An 18538-nucleotide genomic window follows, 5' to 3' on the forward strand; every position below is an offset into this window, starting at 1 on the left:
AAGATGAAAAAAGAGGGTAATAGTCAGTGTTGGAGGGGTCATAAAGATACAGGCACACTAATGCATTGTTGGTAGAGTAATGAATTCTGAAAAGCCATTTGGAATTATTGAAATAAAGCCATTAAAATGTTCCTTGCTTTTGGCCCAAAGATTCTACTGCTAAGCAAATAACCTAATAATGTTATTAGCAAAAAGAAGGGATCCAAACGTGTCAAAATATTTATAGTAGGACTTTTTTGATAGCAAAGAACAGGAAAAAAAGTAAATGCCTACTTTTGGGGGACAATAAATTCTGGTACATTAATGCACTGGCTAAGCTACATGAAATGCTGAATATCGAAAAGCATAGAAAGATCTATCAACTGATACAAAGTGAAGAAAATCAAGAAAAATTATACATATAATGATTATAACATCTAAATGAAAAGAACTACAATCATGAAAGTATCTAAAAATCTTAACTTAGGATCCATGAACTTTAAAAAAAAATAACAATATTTTAATATAATCTGTGTCCTTTATAATCTTAAAAAAAATTATGGATATAAAAACATTATTCCAAGAAAAATTGTATGTTCTTCCTCCTACTTCCAAAAAGGTTCATATTAAAAATGTATAAAACCTTAATCCAAAATGAATATTAAAAAATGTAAAGTCTAAGCATAGCCCCCAAGAAAAGATAGGAGAAAAAAGCTCTCCCAATTGCTTGCAAGGGGGTAGAAGAATAATGTGGATCATTACATATAATATCAGATTTTTTTCTGATAATTTTATTTGGGTGATTTTTTCTTTTATCTTCCTCTTCCTCCCCCCCCCCTTTTTTTTTTTGAATTCTTTGTTATAAGGGACAGCTTTCTGACAAAAAGCATGGGAAGGATACACAGAAAAGCTTTAAAAAGGTAAAAAAAAAATCAATAAATTTTATAAAGAGAAGAAAAAATGTTATAAAGTCTCAGAATGTTTTCATTAAAATTAATTAATAAACAAAAATATAAGGGATATGAAACAGATAAAGATTGCATACATTTTAGCAAAGTCTCTGATATAGTGAAACATGATTTTTGTGAAATAGATGACAATATGTGAACAACAAAATAATATAATTATATGGACTCAAAGCCCTTTGAGTATCTGGACTTAAGTGTTAATCGTTAGTTAGTTGGTAAACAAACTGTATTGAACATTTATGTGTCAATCTTAGCACCAGCTAAGAGCAGGTATATAAAGAAAGTGAAAACAATCCCTGCCTTTAATGTGAACAGATTGTAATATGGAAAATAATATGTAAGCAATCAGATGCAAACAAAATTGGTTCAGAGTAGATGAAAAGTAATCTCACAGAAGGAAGACTAGCAACTAAAGGGACTTATAAAAGCATTTTGCATAAAGTATGATTGAAGCTAAGACTTAAGAAAGATAGAAAAACTAAGATGTGAATGAGAGAGAGAGAAAGAGAGAGAAAGAGAGAGAGAAAAAGAGAGAGAGACAGAGAGACAGAGACAGAGAGTCAGAGACAGAGAAGGAAATGGAGGGGGAGGGGAGAGGGGAGGAAAAAGGGGAGAGGGAGAGGGAGAGAGAAAGGATATACTTGAATATATCCTTAAAAATAAAAAAGAATTTCAGTAGAAAGAAAGAATGGATTGCAACTATATGACCTAATCTGTATCAAACTATGGAGGCTGGAAAAAGCAAAACAAAATCAAGAAATAGCTGCTTTTCCTGGAACACAAAGTGTGTAAAGGGGGAGCATTGTGGCATGTTACACAAAATTTCAGGCAAGAAGCAGATAATTCTAGGGCATAGTTTAGTCTTGAATATAAAATAATGAGCATAGTGCTACAATCAGTTCCCTGAATCCTAATTCAGTCCAATTCAAATTGTTAAGTCCATGGAAATTAGAGTAATTAAACATGAGCTGTCTCTTAAGAGAACTCAAGTCTTGCTCCTGGATTCTCCATGTTTTTGAATATGCAGCTGCTACTTATTGTTATGTCAGGGGTCAAAGATATTGCAAAAACTTGCAGTACTGCAACTAATTCACAACTCATAAGTATTGTATACCTCCTTGTACTCTTACAAAAGAAGCAATGTGATGGTTGGCTGATAGACCTTTAGTTTAATGTTTAATTCCTACTTAAGACACTTAGTAGTTGTCTGATTATAGGCCAGTCTCTCTTAACTTCTTAAAACCTCATTTTCTTTATCTATGTTACAAAAAATAATAACACCTATCTTGCAAGGTTGTTAAATTGTAAATGTCAGACAGTATCAAGCCAGACTATTCATAGTACAGTGTAGCTCCCCAATGACTATAGCTCCCCAAGAGTGTAAGAATTTTCATTCTCATCTAAAGACTTGCTATGTGGTTGACATTGAGTGCCTCTTTAGAACCATATTGCTTCTTTTTGAATTGTGAGAGCATTTCAGATTATAAACCTGCCCCTCTTAGCACTGAGAGACAGTGGGATTTGTACTGATGATAATTATGTCCCTAAAACTCCATTGTCTGTGACTTTATAGCATACTAAGATCACATAGCACTAGGACAATCTTAAAAACAGAGTATGTGTCTCTATGATGAAATACTGATAGATAACATCACTGAAAACCTATGTCAATGGACAAAAATGAAATTACTCAGCTCAGGTTCTATTTAATTACTAAAAATTACCTCTACTATATCTTTGGTAGCTCTACCCAAGAAAAATCATGGAATTATAGATTCAGGAAGAAGCCTTATTTAGGCCAGCTACTTCATTTTCTTAAATGGTTAATAAATGCTTCTTAATTGATTTTACAGATGAAAAAAACTGAGTCATAGAGAAGTTAAATGACTTGTTTGAAGCTATGTGACTACTTGTGATTGACTAGTTTCTCTGACTCCAAATCCAGTAAGTTTTTATGGCATTGTAATATCTTATCAATGAGAAGAATGTTTACTCAGGTTGGTAGGTTCCTTATTGCTTGCAACAATTTGTTATTTGTAAGTCTGTCTGCCTCCCAGTAGAGGTGTGACCATATATCCTTTGGCAGCATCTCATACAAACCATTCATAGTCAAACAGTTCTTTTGTCTAGTGAACTGAGATGTTAATCATCAGATCTGACAGAAAAACCCAAAGAACGATGTTTTTCATACTAACTTGATTATAGACCTCTGAGGTTATGATGATAGTTTAATATAAATGAAAGCAACCTTAGGCATAAAATCATCATGTCTATGATTTTCCAAAAGAAATGTGTCTAAAGTACATATAAAAAGTTAGGAGAATACTTCTAATATTGGAGCCAGTGTCAAAAGACTTTCTATTTTCTAGTCATTTTATTCTTTTAAAAGAAGGAATCCTTGATTCAATATAACTTTCCTATCTCCATCCTTTATTTTTTATCCATACTTAGGGTCTCTGAAATCCAACAGTGTCACATTGCCTCCAACACAGTCCTACTCCCCCACCTCTCCTCCCAAATTCACTTTAAATAGAAGCTCTATGAGAGCAGCTGATAGAATGCTGAGCTTGATGTCATGAAAGACTTGTTTTAAAATCCACCTCTGACACAACCAGCTTTGTAATCCTGACAAGTCACTTAGCCTCTATGAGCTTTGGGCAAACCCTTCTAATTTAGTAAGCCATAATGGGATTGTGATCTGTGTAGAGAATTCCATATTGGGGGAATTCTGTTCTAATGAAATCACAGATGTTTTGTATATTTGCCTGTTATATGAAGTAGTTGATGTTATCGACAGGTTCAAAGTTGGGTCTTATTATGACATCTTTAATGTAAAAATTTTAAACTAGACCTGAGTATTCTCTTTAGGAGAGGAAAAGTTTTTGTGCTATCGCAATGTGCTATCAGTCATCTGTGTTAATTACAATAAGATATATTACACTTATAAAACATGGAATAAAACAAAGTTTTATATAAAAATATACCACATGTTACTGTGATGACCATGTATTTAAAATCAGCTGGAGTCAGGAATTCAGGTTAAGGGAAAAATCTTCAATCTTTATTGAAGTGAAGAGATGAAGAAGGATTGTGATAGCAATATGGGCAGCTGTGACAGGAAGCCAGCTAGCAGAGGAGGATTGGAGGTGAAGGGCATTGCAATAGCAATGTGTGCAAGAAGCCAGCCAGCAGTCTCTCTTTCTGCTTCCCTTTCCACTCCCCTGCCTCCACTCACCAAAATCATCATTTCCTATACAACACATCAGGACTTGCACAAAGAGTGGGCAGGGGCCATTCTTTCTCCAAGCTTATATATTAATAGAGTATGGTCCAATTACTATTTAGCCTCACGTGCTTGGGACCTCAGTGCATCAACTCAAGCCTCAGCCCATTACATGTTACAATGAAAGAAAAGAATAGTAAGTTCTGAGTGTAATGTTCAAGAAATCTGTTTTGTTCTCTTTAACCATTTCCATACATTCCAATCTAATTAAATATTCAGTTTTTTTTAAAACATCCTGAACAACAGGCCAAGATCTTCTGATTATCAGCATCAAAAATTGTATGAACATAATGAATAGAACCAGCTCTACCCAGCAAAAGAACTCTGGGAAATTAGTGTAAACCACTACATAGCATTTCCAATCCTTCTGTTTTTGTCCTCTTGCATTTTTGATTTCCTTCTCAGGTTAATTTTACCTTATTTCTAAGTCTGATTCTTCTTGTGCAGCAAAATAACTGTATGGATAGGTATACATATATTGTATTTAACATATACTTTAACATATTTAACATGCATTGGTCTACCTGCCATCTGGGGGAGGAAGTGGGGGGGGGAAGGGGAGAAAAAATTGGAACAGAAGGTTTTGCAAGGGTCAATGCTGAAAAATTACCCATGCATATGTTTTGTTAATAAAAAGCTATAATAATAAAAAATAAAATAAAATAACTGTAGAAAAAAATTTTTAAATGGTATGAACCAGGTAGGCATGCTCAGTCACTGCTATGAAGGATGTTTTCTGTAAAGCTCAAATGGATGAGAGATTCCCTACAGACTGTGAGGTTCTCTAATAATTTTATTTTTTTCAAATGATATTGTGCTATACTCATATCAAGTTCATTTTTTAAAATCTTATTTAAATTTTTCTCAATTACATATGAAAATAATTTTAACAATATTTTTTCACATTTTTGAGTTCCACAGTCTTTCCCTGCCCCACCAAAAAGGCAAGCAATTTGACATAAGTTATGCATGTATACTAATTCAAAATACATTTCCATGCAAGTCATTCTGTGAAAGAAAACACAGACAAAAAATAAGGAAAAGAAAGGAAAAAATGTATCTTTGATCTTCATTCAGGTTCTACCAGTTCTTTCTTTAGAGATGAACAGCACCTAGATAAAAACTCCTACAGAATTGTTTTAGATCATTGTATTGATGAAAATAATTTTTGATAGTAGATCATTATATGATATTATTATTACTATGTAGAATGTTCTGATTCTGCTCACTTCACTCAACATTAATTAGTTCCTGTAAGTTTTTCTTTTTTCCTTCTGAAATCCACTTGCTCATCATGTCTTATACCACAACAGTATTCTATTATAGTCACAGTATACTATTATAGTCATACACCACAACTTGTTCAGCCATTCCCCAATTGATAGACATCTCAGTTTCTAATTCTTTGCCACCACTAAAAGACATGCTCCAAATATTGTTGTAGCAGTTTTTTTTTTTAATCTCTTTGATATATAGAGATTTTAATAGCATTGCTTAGTCAAAGGGTATACATGGTTTTATAGTCCTTTTGGCATAGTTCCAAATTGCTTTCCAGAATGATTGAATCAGTATATAACTTGACCAATAGTGTTTTAATTTTCCCAAATATCCTCCAACAGTTCTCATTTTCCTTTTCTTTTATATTATCAAATCTGATATATGTGAGGTAGCAGTTCTATTTTCATTTGCATTTGGATTATTTAGGATATCATGGCAATTTTCATTGATGACTTCTTAAAAAAGTGCTGTCCAAGCTTTTTTTTTTTAATCACAGCTTTTAGATAGTCTAATAATTTTAAAATTATTTCTCTTGCATAATTTTCCAGGTTAATTGTTTTTGGTTTTCCCAAAGAAGTATTTTACATTTGCTGTTTTCATTCTTTTTTATCTTGATTTTCTATGTCTCACAAAGTTATTAGCTTCCATTTGTCTAATATGAACTTTTAAGAAATTATTTTCTTTAGTGAGCTTTTGTACCTTATTTTCTATTTGTCGAATTATATTCTTAAATTTGTTTCAAATGATAGATTTTTATTTTCAAAATATATGCAAAAATAGTTTTTAACATTCACCCTTGCAAAATCTTGTTACAAATTTTTTCTCCCTCCCTTCTCCCTACCCCAAAGCAAGCAATCCAAATGTATATTAAATATGTGCAATTCTTTGATACACATTTCTACAATTATGCTGCACAAAAAAAATCATAGCAAAAAAAAATGAAAAAGAAAATAAAAACCCAGCAAGCAAACAACAAACCTATCAATAAGCTTTAAACTAGACTACTTCTCCATCATCTTTATCCCTATCGCCCTATACGTCACATGATCCATCCTAGAGTTCTCAATATGATATATACACACAGACCCTAATATACACCGATTCTTTAAATAACTAATCATCTTCCTATTTACCATAATTATCCTTGTCTCTGCAACAACCTATTCCAACTTTTTATCGGATGGGAGGGAGTAGGAATTATGTCCTTTATACTTATCGGATGATGGTTTGGACGAACCGATGCAAACACTGCTACTCTACAGGCTATCCTTTACAAAAAAGATTCATTCAGTACTCACAGTCCTCTTTCTGGATGCCGATGACATCATCTCCATAATCCAATTGTACTTTTAAAGGAGCTCTTCTCTTCAGTGAATTTTTTAAATCCTTTTTACCTTTGACCATTTTTGTTCTTCAAGACTTTCTTCTCTGAAGAAATCAAATGAATTTGATTTTTGTACATCTTTTACCATTTGGTATATTCTGGTTTTTGAGATTATATTTTCTCCCCACCACCACCCAGATTTAACAAATACATTTATAACTTAGTAGCCACTAATATCAGGACATTCCTGAATAAATGTCTTCTCAATATCAATATTAGTTAACACAGACCCTGGATGAAGAAAAAAAAGTCATAGCTGCCTCAGTAGCATATAAAACAAAAACACTATTAGATAACAAAGGCATTGCGCTAAGTTTTGCTGCTATTGATTCAGATTACATATATACCAGGTTTATTAAATGGATTCTCTTTATTCTAGAGTTACTGAAGTTTTGAATACATGAAGGCAATCCTACACTTCTTGCTGAAGATTATAATATAGTGATTTTATACATTTATTTCTGAAGTTGCTGTCTTATACAAACAATTATTATAGCCCAAATCATAAATAAATGAAATTACCATAGTAACTGTTGCATAGCCTTTTTGGTGGAGCACTGCAGTCTGTTTATATGTTTTGTACAAGAAATCCTCTAATAAGGGGCAGCGAGGTGGCTTAGTAGATAGAGCACCAGCCTGGGTTCTTTAATTCCAGGTCTATCAATTGTGTGATTATAGCATGTCAAAGAGTCATGGGGAAACTTGGTGCTGTAGTGGATAGAGCACCAGCTCTGAAGTCAGGAGGACCTGAGTTCAAATCTGGCCTCAGACATTTAACATTTCCTGGCTGTGTGAGCTTGGGCAAGGCATTTAACTCATATTGCCTCAGCAAAAAAAAAAAAAAAAAAAAAAAAAAAAAAAAAAAAAATTCTCGAATACCAATCTGTACTAACAAAAGTCACAGGGACTCAGTACTGAGAAGCTTCTAACTTAGTGCCAAATGGCCACCTATAAAGATGCTCAAGAACTTCAGGCTGAAAAAAAAATTGTTGTATGATTGTTCTTCAGCTTATTTTTCTCTGGGTCTGGGATATAATAACAATTTAAGTGCATTCTGAAAAGTTATGAAATGTGAGATTTTTTTTCTCTGTGTCTCTGTGTCTGCCTCACCATATCTCTCTGAATATGTATCTGTCTCATTTTTTTTAGTTGTAAATATTCACTTTTATAATATTTTGGGTTCCACATTTTTCTACCCACTCCATCTCCTCTGCCTCTCCCCAAGATGGCAATGTGATATAGGTTATACATATACAATTATATTAATCATATTTTTTCACTTGTCATGTTGTGAAAGAATCACAACCAAAAGGAAAAAGCCACATAAAAGAAAAAAAACAAAAATAATAAAAAGTGAAAATATTATGTTTCTATCTGCATTCAGCTTCCATAGTTCATTATCTGGATGTTGATAGCACTTTCCATCATGAGACTTGGAATCGTCTCAAAACATTGCTGAGAAAAGGTAAGTCTATCAAAGTTGTCCATCACATAATGTTGCTTAAGCTGTGTACTATATTCTCCTGGTTCTGGTAATGTTACTCAGCATCAGTTGATGTAAGTATTTCCAGGTCTTTTATGAAATCTATTCATTCTTTACAAAACAGTAGTATTCTATTATATTCATATGCTTTAACTTATTCAGCAATACTCCCAATTAATGGGCCTCTTCCTTAATTTCCAACTATTTCTCAATACAAAAAGTTATGCTATTCATATTTGTGTACATGTATATCCTTTTCTCCTTTTTATGATCTTGTTGGGATATAGATCTAACAGTGGTATTGCTAGATGAAAAGATATGTATAAATTGTTTAGCCATTTGGGCATAGTTCCATATTGCACTCTAGAGGGGTTGGAGAAGTTCACAACTTTGCGAACAAAACATTAGTGCCCCAACTTTCCCATGTCTTCTCCTAGTTTGCTGGGATTCATTCTGTACTGATTGATATAAACTGTAATAGACTGTGCTCCTTTCTTATCTTGGTTCAATAGACCTTTCCCTGTCACCTTCTATGTTTTCTTGGGTTTGAAAGTTGTTTCATTCTTTTTGTGGGCTTTACAGCTCTGGATTTTGTTTAGAGTCACTACTTAAAGGTATTTGGAGAGGTTTTTTATTCTGCTATCTAGTTCCACCTCTGCATCTAGTTCTTTATAGCTACAGAGGTCCTTATGATATCCTTTGATTACTAAAAGAAAAGAAAATCATCTTAGCAAATCATATAAGGGAAAAGCAACATGTGGGTTAAGAATATTGGGACAAATAATTGAACATATTGGGACACAGATTGGGGCAAGTAATTGAACATAAACTCCTTTGAGTCAATTCATCATGTTTTGGCCAGGTACTGAGTATAGATGATAAAGTAGATGCACAACATAAGAGGAGAGTATTTTTTTTTATTTTTTAATGCTTTTTATTTTCAAAACATATAAATAGATACTTTTCTCTTTTTTATTACAGCTTTTATATGTTATATGTTATATGCATGGGTAATTTTACAGCATTGAAAATTGCCAAACCTTTTTCAATTTTTCCCTTCCTTCCTCCCACTTCCTCCCCTATATGGCAGGTTGACCAATACATGTTAAATATGTTAATGTATAAATTAGATACAAAATAAGTATACATGTCCAAATAATTATTTTGCTGTACAAAAAGAATAGGATTCTGAAATAGTGTACAATTAGCCTGTGAAGGAAACCAAAAATGCAGGTGGACAAAAATAGAGGGATTGGGAATTCTATGTAATGGTTCATAGTCATCTCCCAGAGTTCTTTCGCTGGGTGTAGCTGGTTCAATTCATTACTGCTCTATTGGAACTGATTTGGTTCATCTCGTTGTTGAAGAGGGTCACGTCCATCAGAATTGATCATCATATAGTAGTGTTGTTGAAGTATATAATGATCTCCTGATCCTGCTCATTTCACTCAGCATCGGTTCATATAAGTCTCTCCAGACCTTTCTGAAATCATCCTGCTGGTCATTTCTTACAGAAGAATAATATTCCATAATATTCATTTACCACAATTTATTCAGCCATTCTCCAATTGATGGGTATCCACTCAGTTTCCAGTTTCTGGCCACTATAAACAGGGCTGACACAAACTGAATAGATACTTTTCAACATTCACCCTTGCAAAACTTTGCGTTCCAATTTTTTTTTTCTACTCCCTTCCCTAGGTGGCAAATAATCCAATAGCTGTTAAACATATTCACTTCTTTTAAATATATTTCCACATTTATCGTGCTACACAAGAAAAATGAGATCAAAAAGGAAAACAATGTGAAAGAAAACAAGCAAAAACAACAAAGTGAAAATACTATGTTGTGATCCACACTCAGCTTCTACAATCTTCTTTCTCGATGCAGATGGCTTTCTTTATCACAAGATCATTGAACCTGGCTTAAAACACCTTGCAATTGAAAAGAATCACATCCATCAGAATTGGATCCTTGTATAATCTTGCTGTTACTATGTACAATGTTCTCCTGGTTCTATTCACTTCACCTAGCATCAATTCATGTAAGTCTTTCCAGGGCTCTCTAAAATCATCTTCCTGATCATTTCTTATAGAACAATAATATTCCATAACATTCATATACCATAACTTATTCAGGCATTCTCCAATTAATGGGCATCTACTCTGTTTTCAGTTTCTTCCCACTACAAAGAGGACTGCCACAAATATTTTTGCACACGTGGGTCCCTTTCCCTCCTTTAAGATCTCTTTGGGATATAATCCCAGTAGAGACACTGATGGATTAAAGGGTATACCCAGTTTGATAGCCCTTTGGGCATAGTTCCAAATTGCTCAGTTCACAATTTGACCAACAGTGTAGGAAAGTCCATTTTCCCACATCCCTCCAACATTCATCATTATCTTTTCCTGTCATCTTGGCCAATCTGAGAGGTATGTAGTAGAGTTGTCTTAATTTGCATTTCTCTGATCAATAGTGATTTGGAGTGTTTTTTCATGTGACTAGAAATGCTTTTAATTTCTTCATCAGAAAATTGTTCACCATCTTTTAGACTGATTGGGATGACAGGAAAAGATTATAACAAATGCGGGAGGAAATGTGGGAAAACTGGAGCACTGGTACATTGTTGGTGGAATGGTGAACAGATCCAGTCATTCTGGATAGCAATTTGAAACTATGTTCAAAAAGTTATCAAACTGTGCATATCCTTTAACCCAGCAGTTACTACTGCTACTAGTATCACAAAGAGATCTTAAAGGAGGGAAAGGGACCCACGTGTGCAAAAATGTTTGTGGCAGCCCTTTTTGTAGTGGGAAGAAACTGGAAACTGAGTGAATGCCCATCAATTGGAGAATGGCTGAATGAATTATACTATATGAATGTTATGGAATATTATTGTTCTGTAAGAAACAACCAGCAGTATGATTTCAGAGAGGCCTGGGGAGATTTACATGAACTGATGCTAAGTGAAATGAGTGGAATCAGGAGATCAATATAAACAGCAATATCAATATTATACAATGATCAATTCTGAAAAACATGACTCTTTCCAACAATGAGATGATTGATGCCAGTTCCAATGATCTTGTTATGAAGAGAGCCGTCTACACCCAGAGAGAGGACTGTGGGAACTGAGTGTGGATCACAATATAACATCCTCACTCTTTTTGATGTTGTTTGCTTGCCTTTTGTTTTCTTACTCATTTTCTTTCCTTTTTGATCTGATTTTTCTTATGCAACCAAGAGAATTGTATAGATATGTTTACACATATTAGATTTAGCATATTTTTAACATGTATAACATATATTGGATTATTTGCCATCTATGGGGGGGAGGGAAGGAGGGAAAAATCTGAAACACAAGGCTATGCAAGGGTTAATGCTGAAAAATTATCTATGTCTATGTTTTGAAAATAAAAAGCTTTTAAAATAAAAAAGGAAAAAAACAACAACAACAAAAAGAAATTGTCTGTTCACATCCTTTGACCATTTATCAATTGGTCTTGTATTCTTACAAATTTGAGGCAATTCTCCATATATTTTTAAAATGAGGCCTTTATTAGAACCTTTGGATATAAAAAAAAATTCCCAGTTTATTGCTTTCCTTCTCATCTTTTCTGTGCTGGTTTTGTTAGTACAAAACTTTTTAACTTAATATAATCAAAATTATCCATTTTGTATTTCATAATTTGCTCTAATTTATCTGATACCACAAATTCCTTCCTTTTCCATGGATCTAAGAGATAAACTATCTTTTGCTCTTTTGATTTGCTTATAGTATCATTCTTCATGTTCAAACCATGAACAAATTTTAACCTTATCTTGGTATATAGTGTATTATATGTGGATCAATGCCTAGTTTCTTCTATGCTAATTTCCAATTTTCCTATAAATTTTTGTCAAATAATGAGTTCTTATCCAAGAAGCTCATGTCTTTGGGCTTATTAAACAGTAGATTGCTATAGTCATTGACTATTGTCTTGTGAACCTAATTTATTCCACTGATCAACTATTCTATCTTTTAGCCAGTATCAAATGGTTTTGATGATCGCTGCTTTACAATATAGATTTATGTCTGGTACAGCTAGGGAACCTTTAGTTGCATTTTTTTTTCATTAATTCCCTTGAAATTCTTGACCTTTTGTTCTTCCAGATGAACATTGTTATTCTTTTTCTCTAGCTTTATAAAATATTTCTTGGGAGTTTGATAGGCATGGCACTGAACAAGTAGATTAATTAGGTAGAACTGTCATTTTTATTGTATTACCTTGGCCTCGCCATGAGCAGTTGATATTCTTCCAATTGATTGGACCTGAAGTTATTTCTGTGGAGAGCATTTTGTAATTGTTTTCATATAGTTCCTGAATTTGCCTTTGCAGATAGACTCCCAACTATTTTATATTATCTATTGTTATTTTGAATGGAATCTCTTCGTATCTCATCCTGCTAGACTTTGTTGATAACATAAAAATATTGATGATTTATCTGGATTTATTTTGTATCCTGCTACTTTGCTAAATTGTGAATTGCTTATAGCATTTTTACTTGATTCTTTAGGACTCTCTAAGTATACCATCATATCATCTGCCAAGAGTGATAAATTGGTTTCCTCATTACCTATTCTAATTCCTTTAATTGTTTTTTTTCTCTTCTTATCGCTAAAGCTAATATTTCTAATACAATATTGAATAGTAATAGTGATAATGGACATTCTTGTTGTACACCTGATCTTAATAGATCTGGTTCTAGTTTATCCCCATTGCATATGATGCTTGCTGATGGTTTTAAATAGATGCTACTGATCATTTTAAGGACAACTCAATTTATTCCTATACTCTCTATTGTTTTTAATAGGAATGGATGTTGGATTTTGTCAAATGCTTTTTCTGAATCTATTAAGATAATCATTTAAAGATTTCTGTTCGTTTGGTTTTTTTTTTAATTTTAACTTTTTATTGACAGAACATATGGTAATTTTTTTTACAACATTATCCCTTGTACTCATTTCTATTCCGACTTTTCCCTTTCCTCCCTCCACCCCCTCTCCTAGATGGCAAGCAGTCTTATATATATTAAAAATGTTATAGTATATCCTAGATACAATATATGTGTGCCGAACCAAACAGTTCTCTTGTTGTACAGGGAGAATTGGATTCAGAAGGTAAAAATAACCCGGGAAGAAAAACAAAAATGCAAACAGTTCACACTCATTTCCCAGTGTTCTTTCTTTGGGTGTAGCTGCTTCTGTCCATCATTGATCAGCTGGAACTGAATTGGATCTTCTCTTTGTCAGAGAAATCCACTTCCATTAGAATACATCCACATACAGTATTGTTGTTGAAGTATATAATGATCTCCTGGTTCTGCTCATTTCACTCAGCATCAGTTCATGTAAGTCTCTCCAAGCCTCTCTGTATTCATCCTGCTGGTCATTTCTTACAGAGCAATAATATTCCATAACATTCATATACCACAATTTACCCAACCATTCTCCAATTGATGGGCATCCATTTATTTTCCAGTTTCTAGCCACTACAAACAGGGTTGCCACAAACATTTTGGCACATACAGGTCCCTTTCCCTTCTTTAGTATTTTTTTGGGGATATAAGCCCAGTAGTAGCACTGCTGGATCAAAGAGTATGCACAGTTTGATATGTTTTTTTGATTATTGAAATAGTCAATTATGCTTATAATTTTCCTGGTTTTGAGCCAAGAGGATAGTAATTGGTAGCATTTACATAGAATATTAAGTTTTGCAAAGTGCTTTATAAATTTTATCTCATTTTTTGCTAAAGCAACTGAGGGAGTTAGAAAATGCTATTATTCTCATTTTAAAGATGAGAAATGGAGGTAATCAGAAGTTATATGGCCTCTCCAGGATCACAAGCTAATTAGAGCTTGAGGCAACATTTTAACTCAGGTCTTCCTAATTTCAGATCCAGCAATTTAGTTGCATTCTTGATGAAGGGAACAGACAGATTTTGCAGATTATTTTATATAAGAGAATATATTTTATGGTTGCAAAATTGATAGAGATGCTTTATTTATTTTTTCAAGTATTAGAAAACATTGGATTTCATAGAATAAAATATAATTTTAATGACGCAGAGAAATAGGATCTTTCACGAACTTTTAAAGATTATTCAAGATTGCTTGAAAAAGAAAAAAAAACATGAAGATATCTATTCAGTAATCATCTGATTATTGATGCAAAGGTGCATAGAAAAAAGGATAAACATGCTTTCCATTCTTCACTGTAGAGGGAATGTTCCCTACAAAATCCAAATAAAATAAACATTAACTCTATAGGCCTTGTGTCCTTTGTTGTTCTTTTTTTTTTGCAAATGGCATCATACTCAAAGCTACATGATGGAACAAATTAGTCCAATAATCTACACAGGGAATTTTTAATGGATAAAGATTATCTATCACCCACACCATGGTATATAATTGGATATCTTAGCCACTGAATTATTATAACAGTCCAAATATCTGGAACAGGCCCTATAAAAGTGCAGAGAAGAATGGAACAGAAATAAGAAAGGAAGGAGAGTAGCATTTTGGAAATTGGGCTATGATTCCAATAACTGTGAACCATTCTCCAGTGCCAAAAACCAACTTACAAAAAAAGAAACCTAAACACAAATGTATTTTTAGTAGGGCTATGTAATTGTAAAATTTGGAATTTTACCAGTTTCTTAATATTAAAGTTGAGAGTGACCCAGAGGTTAATGGAGAAATTCATGCTGGGTGCAAATAGACTGAAGCATCTTTCCAACAATGATGTGAGAAAAGGCAAAAGGGATTACAATGAGTAAATTTTGAGTCAGAAAAGTATGTATAAAGAGCAAAGCTTAAGAGTGGCACTGATCTTCAAAAAATTTAAATAGGCATAGAAGAAATTTTTCTATGTGTTTAACAGATCCTCTTTGGAAAAACTATGAAAAATCATGGATATTAATTGGAGAAGATATATATGGAGAAGGTATATAGTCCAAGGAAAGTTCTGCCTCAGATTATTGAGATTCTAAATAAACTGTTTTTTGTCTTGTTGAATCTAATTGTTTAAATATTATAGAATGCTATTATTTCAAAAATCAAAATTATAGATGACCCAAAAGAGAACATCCAGATATATGCTAAGTCCAAAAATGCTTCAAAACCTTACACATGATGGTTTGTTTGTAAGTAATGGCATAAAAATGGGAAGAGAATTCCAGATCTTGATGATACTTTAGCAATGGCATGAGGAAGGAGGACTAAATGAATTTTGAAATGACAAGTTGTCCAATTTGGAATGTAAAGTTTGTAAAAGGAGTAATGTGACATAGGAGTGGGAATCAATCAATTAACAATTACTTCATCAGAGCCTTCTCAGGGGACTGGTGTGCTAATCTCTAACAAATTAATTCATTCTCTAAGGCTGTTAATGGCTCAAAATGTCTCAATTTCTTGCCTTTCCCAAGGTATTTATCTGTGAAAAAAAATTATTTCTGGAGAAGAAATGGTTTAATTGGAATTAATCACTAATTATGAGATTTTTTTGGATCCTTTATTTTGTTTTAAGTTTTGTTGATGCCTTTAGTGTGTTATGACACAGATAATTCCCCTTACATTTCCCCAATCCAAAGACAATTTTTAAAAAGTCAACATAGACAGAAAAAGTCAACATATTCCTGATAGCTTTTGCAATATTCTATACCTGGTGTCCCTACCCCTTTATTGAAGGGAAGTCATATGTTTTATAGATGTAAACTCTGAAACCAGTGGTAGCCACTTCCTTTTATGTAAATTCAAAAATTTCAATGGGGTTTTTATTTATATTATTATCATTATTTTGTTTACTGTTTTGGTGCTTTCTTTGCCTTGCATCAGCATTAGTGTTTTAGTTTTCTCCATATCTCCTCCAACATTTATCATCATCTTTTCCTGTCATTTTAGCCAATCTGTTAGGTATTAGGTAATATCTCAGAGTTATTTTAATCTGTACTTCTCTAAATCAATAGTTATTTAGAACATTTTTTCATGTGAGTATAGATGTCTTTAATTTCTTTATCGTTAAATTGTCTGTTCATGTCCTTTGTTCACATCAATTGGTGATTGACTTGTATCCTTAAAAATTTGACTCAATTCTCGATATAATTTAGAAATAAGTTCTTGATCAGAAACACTGACTATAAAAATTCTTTCCTAGCTTTCTGCTTCCCTTCTAATCTTGGCTGCATCAATTTTATCTATGCAAAACCTTTTTTAATTTAATGTAATCAAAATTATTCATTTTATATTTCATAATATTCATATTGTTTGATCTTGTTTTGTCATAAATTCCTCTGTTCTGATAAATAAATTATTCCTTCTTCTCCTAATTTGCATATAGTATCACCTGTATGATTAAATCATGAACCCATCTCAACCTCATCTGAGTAGGACCCTTTTAAAAAAAAATCTAAGACTAATGACTCCATCTTTTAATTAGCCATCATTTCAGAAGTTATATCCACTTCATGTTTCTCCAACTCTCTGTGTTTTTGCCCTTCTCTGTTTTGCTTGCTACACTTATCACAGAACAAAAACAATAACAACAAATGACATGCTCTATTTTTCTGTTTCCTTTTTTCATTTCTCTGATTTCTATCCCAAGTTTTTTGGACAGTGTAATTTTACCTCATTATCTTCTATCTTCTACTCTATTCTGTCGTCTATCTCCTGTCCTTACAGCAAAAGTGAATAAACACTATAAACATAGAATTGACAAGCTGTCTAAAAGATAGGTCAAGACTAGATGTGATTCCCCTAGTTTCTAATGAGTCTTATAGTTTAATCTCTTCACTTCTCCTTGCTACCCATGTTGAGTGAGTCACTTGATATCTCTAAATTTTCATTTCCTCCTCTGTAAAAATAGGAGAGTTGGAATCAAAAATTTTCAAGGTCTTTCCAGTTCTGAATTCCACATTTCTCTGATCCTAGAATTTGGAGAAACTTTTATCTCAGCAAGATTTCCTAAGAGTCTTTTTTACAAGGTTTTTAAAATTCAAGACTTCAACTGTTTCCTTATATGTTGAGTCGTATTTGCTAACTCTTTTCTAATTTGAGTGGTCATTTCAAGTTCCTTGTCGGGTTACAGTGAAAGAAGCCAATTCTCTTGTAGTGACAGCCCTATTTTGTCCAACCCACTGTAAATGACTGCAAATCCAATTTTCTAATCTGCTTTCCTGTGAGTTAAATCTTTAGAAGAAAAATATTGACCCTTGCATTTGGAAAAGAAAGAGGAAGTCGTCCAAGGTTACTTTCTTTCTCAAATAACATTAAGAAAAATTAGGGAAATAGTTACTTCTGCTCTCTGCTGGTAGTAAAAGTTAGGGTTATGTCACTTTTATGGCTTGGTAACCTAAACACCGTCAAGATTAACTGAATCATCTCTTTCAAATCTCTAGATATAGAACTAAATTCTTGCCTTTGTACAATTTCTGGAGACCACATGTTACAGAAAAAGAAGTTGATATTTGTCTACCAAATGTTCCTATAATAGAGAAAATGGATTGGAGCGTGGCCTCTTAGATTCACATCACACACACACACACACACTACATACCTCACACATACACACACACACACATGCACACACTACACACCACACACACACACACATACACACACACACACACACACACACACACACACACACACACTGTTTTCCTCCTAAGCCTGGGAACTGCCTCTGCTGAAATTCCCATTGCAATCAACTCTGAGACTAACACCTCAACTCACATCCAATCATTTAGAACATTCCCTCCAGAGCACACATGTTTAAAACTCAGCAAGGCCAATTATTTGGAGTAAGCTGATAATAGGGTGTGATTTTTAAAAGAAAAAATTTAGTAACCCCCAAATAATAACAACTGTTTCTCTTTAAATTGTCTCTTTTTCCATTTTGTTACCTTGACAACTCTGCTTCAGCTTTTAGGGGAGAGCTGGCTGTGAGAAAAAAGGGGGAACATGTTTCTAGCTTTTAAAAAAGTATCTTTTCTCTCTCTATATATATATATTTGAATTGTAAACATAAATATATACATACATGCACGTATTATGTATATAATTGACACGTGGAATGTCAATTACAGACCACAAACACAATGCATGCACACAGAAATCTGATACACTA

The 18538-nt window shown here is 33.2% G+C and overlaps 1 protein-coding gene across 3 annotated transcripts in view; it reads left to right on the forward strand.

Annotated features, from left to right (window-relative positions):
• SGCD (sarcoglycan delta) overlaps nucleotides 1–18538 on the forward strand; it is a 739981-nt gene that overhangs the window by 250090 nt on the left and 471353 nt on the right. The window contains exon 1 of one of the 3 annotated variants that reach the window (XM_051978787.1): nucleotides 2800–2891. The exons of the other annotated variants lie outside the window; for them this stretch is intronic. The gene's annotated coding sequence lies outside the window, so the exon portion shown is untranslated. Of the gene's footprint in view, nucleotides 1–2799; nucleotides 2892–18538 lie in introns of those variants that run through there. 3 annotated transcript variants of the gene reach the window in all.

The sequence above is a fragment of the Antechinus flavipes genome, chromosome 2 (assembly GCF_016432865.1).
Source record: "Antechinus flavipes isolate AdamAnt ecotype Samford, QLD, Australia chromosome 2, AdamAnt_v2, whole genome shotgun sequence".
Lineage (NCBI taxonomy): Eukaryota > Metazoa > Chordata > Mammalia > Dasyuromorphia > Dasyuridae > Antechinus > Antechinus flavipes.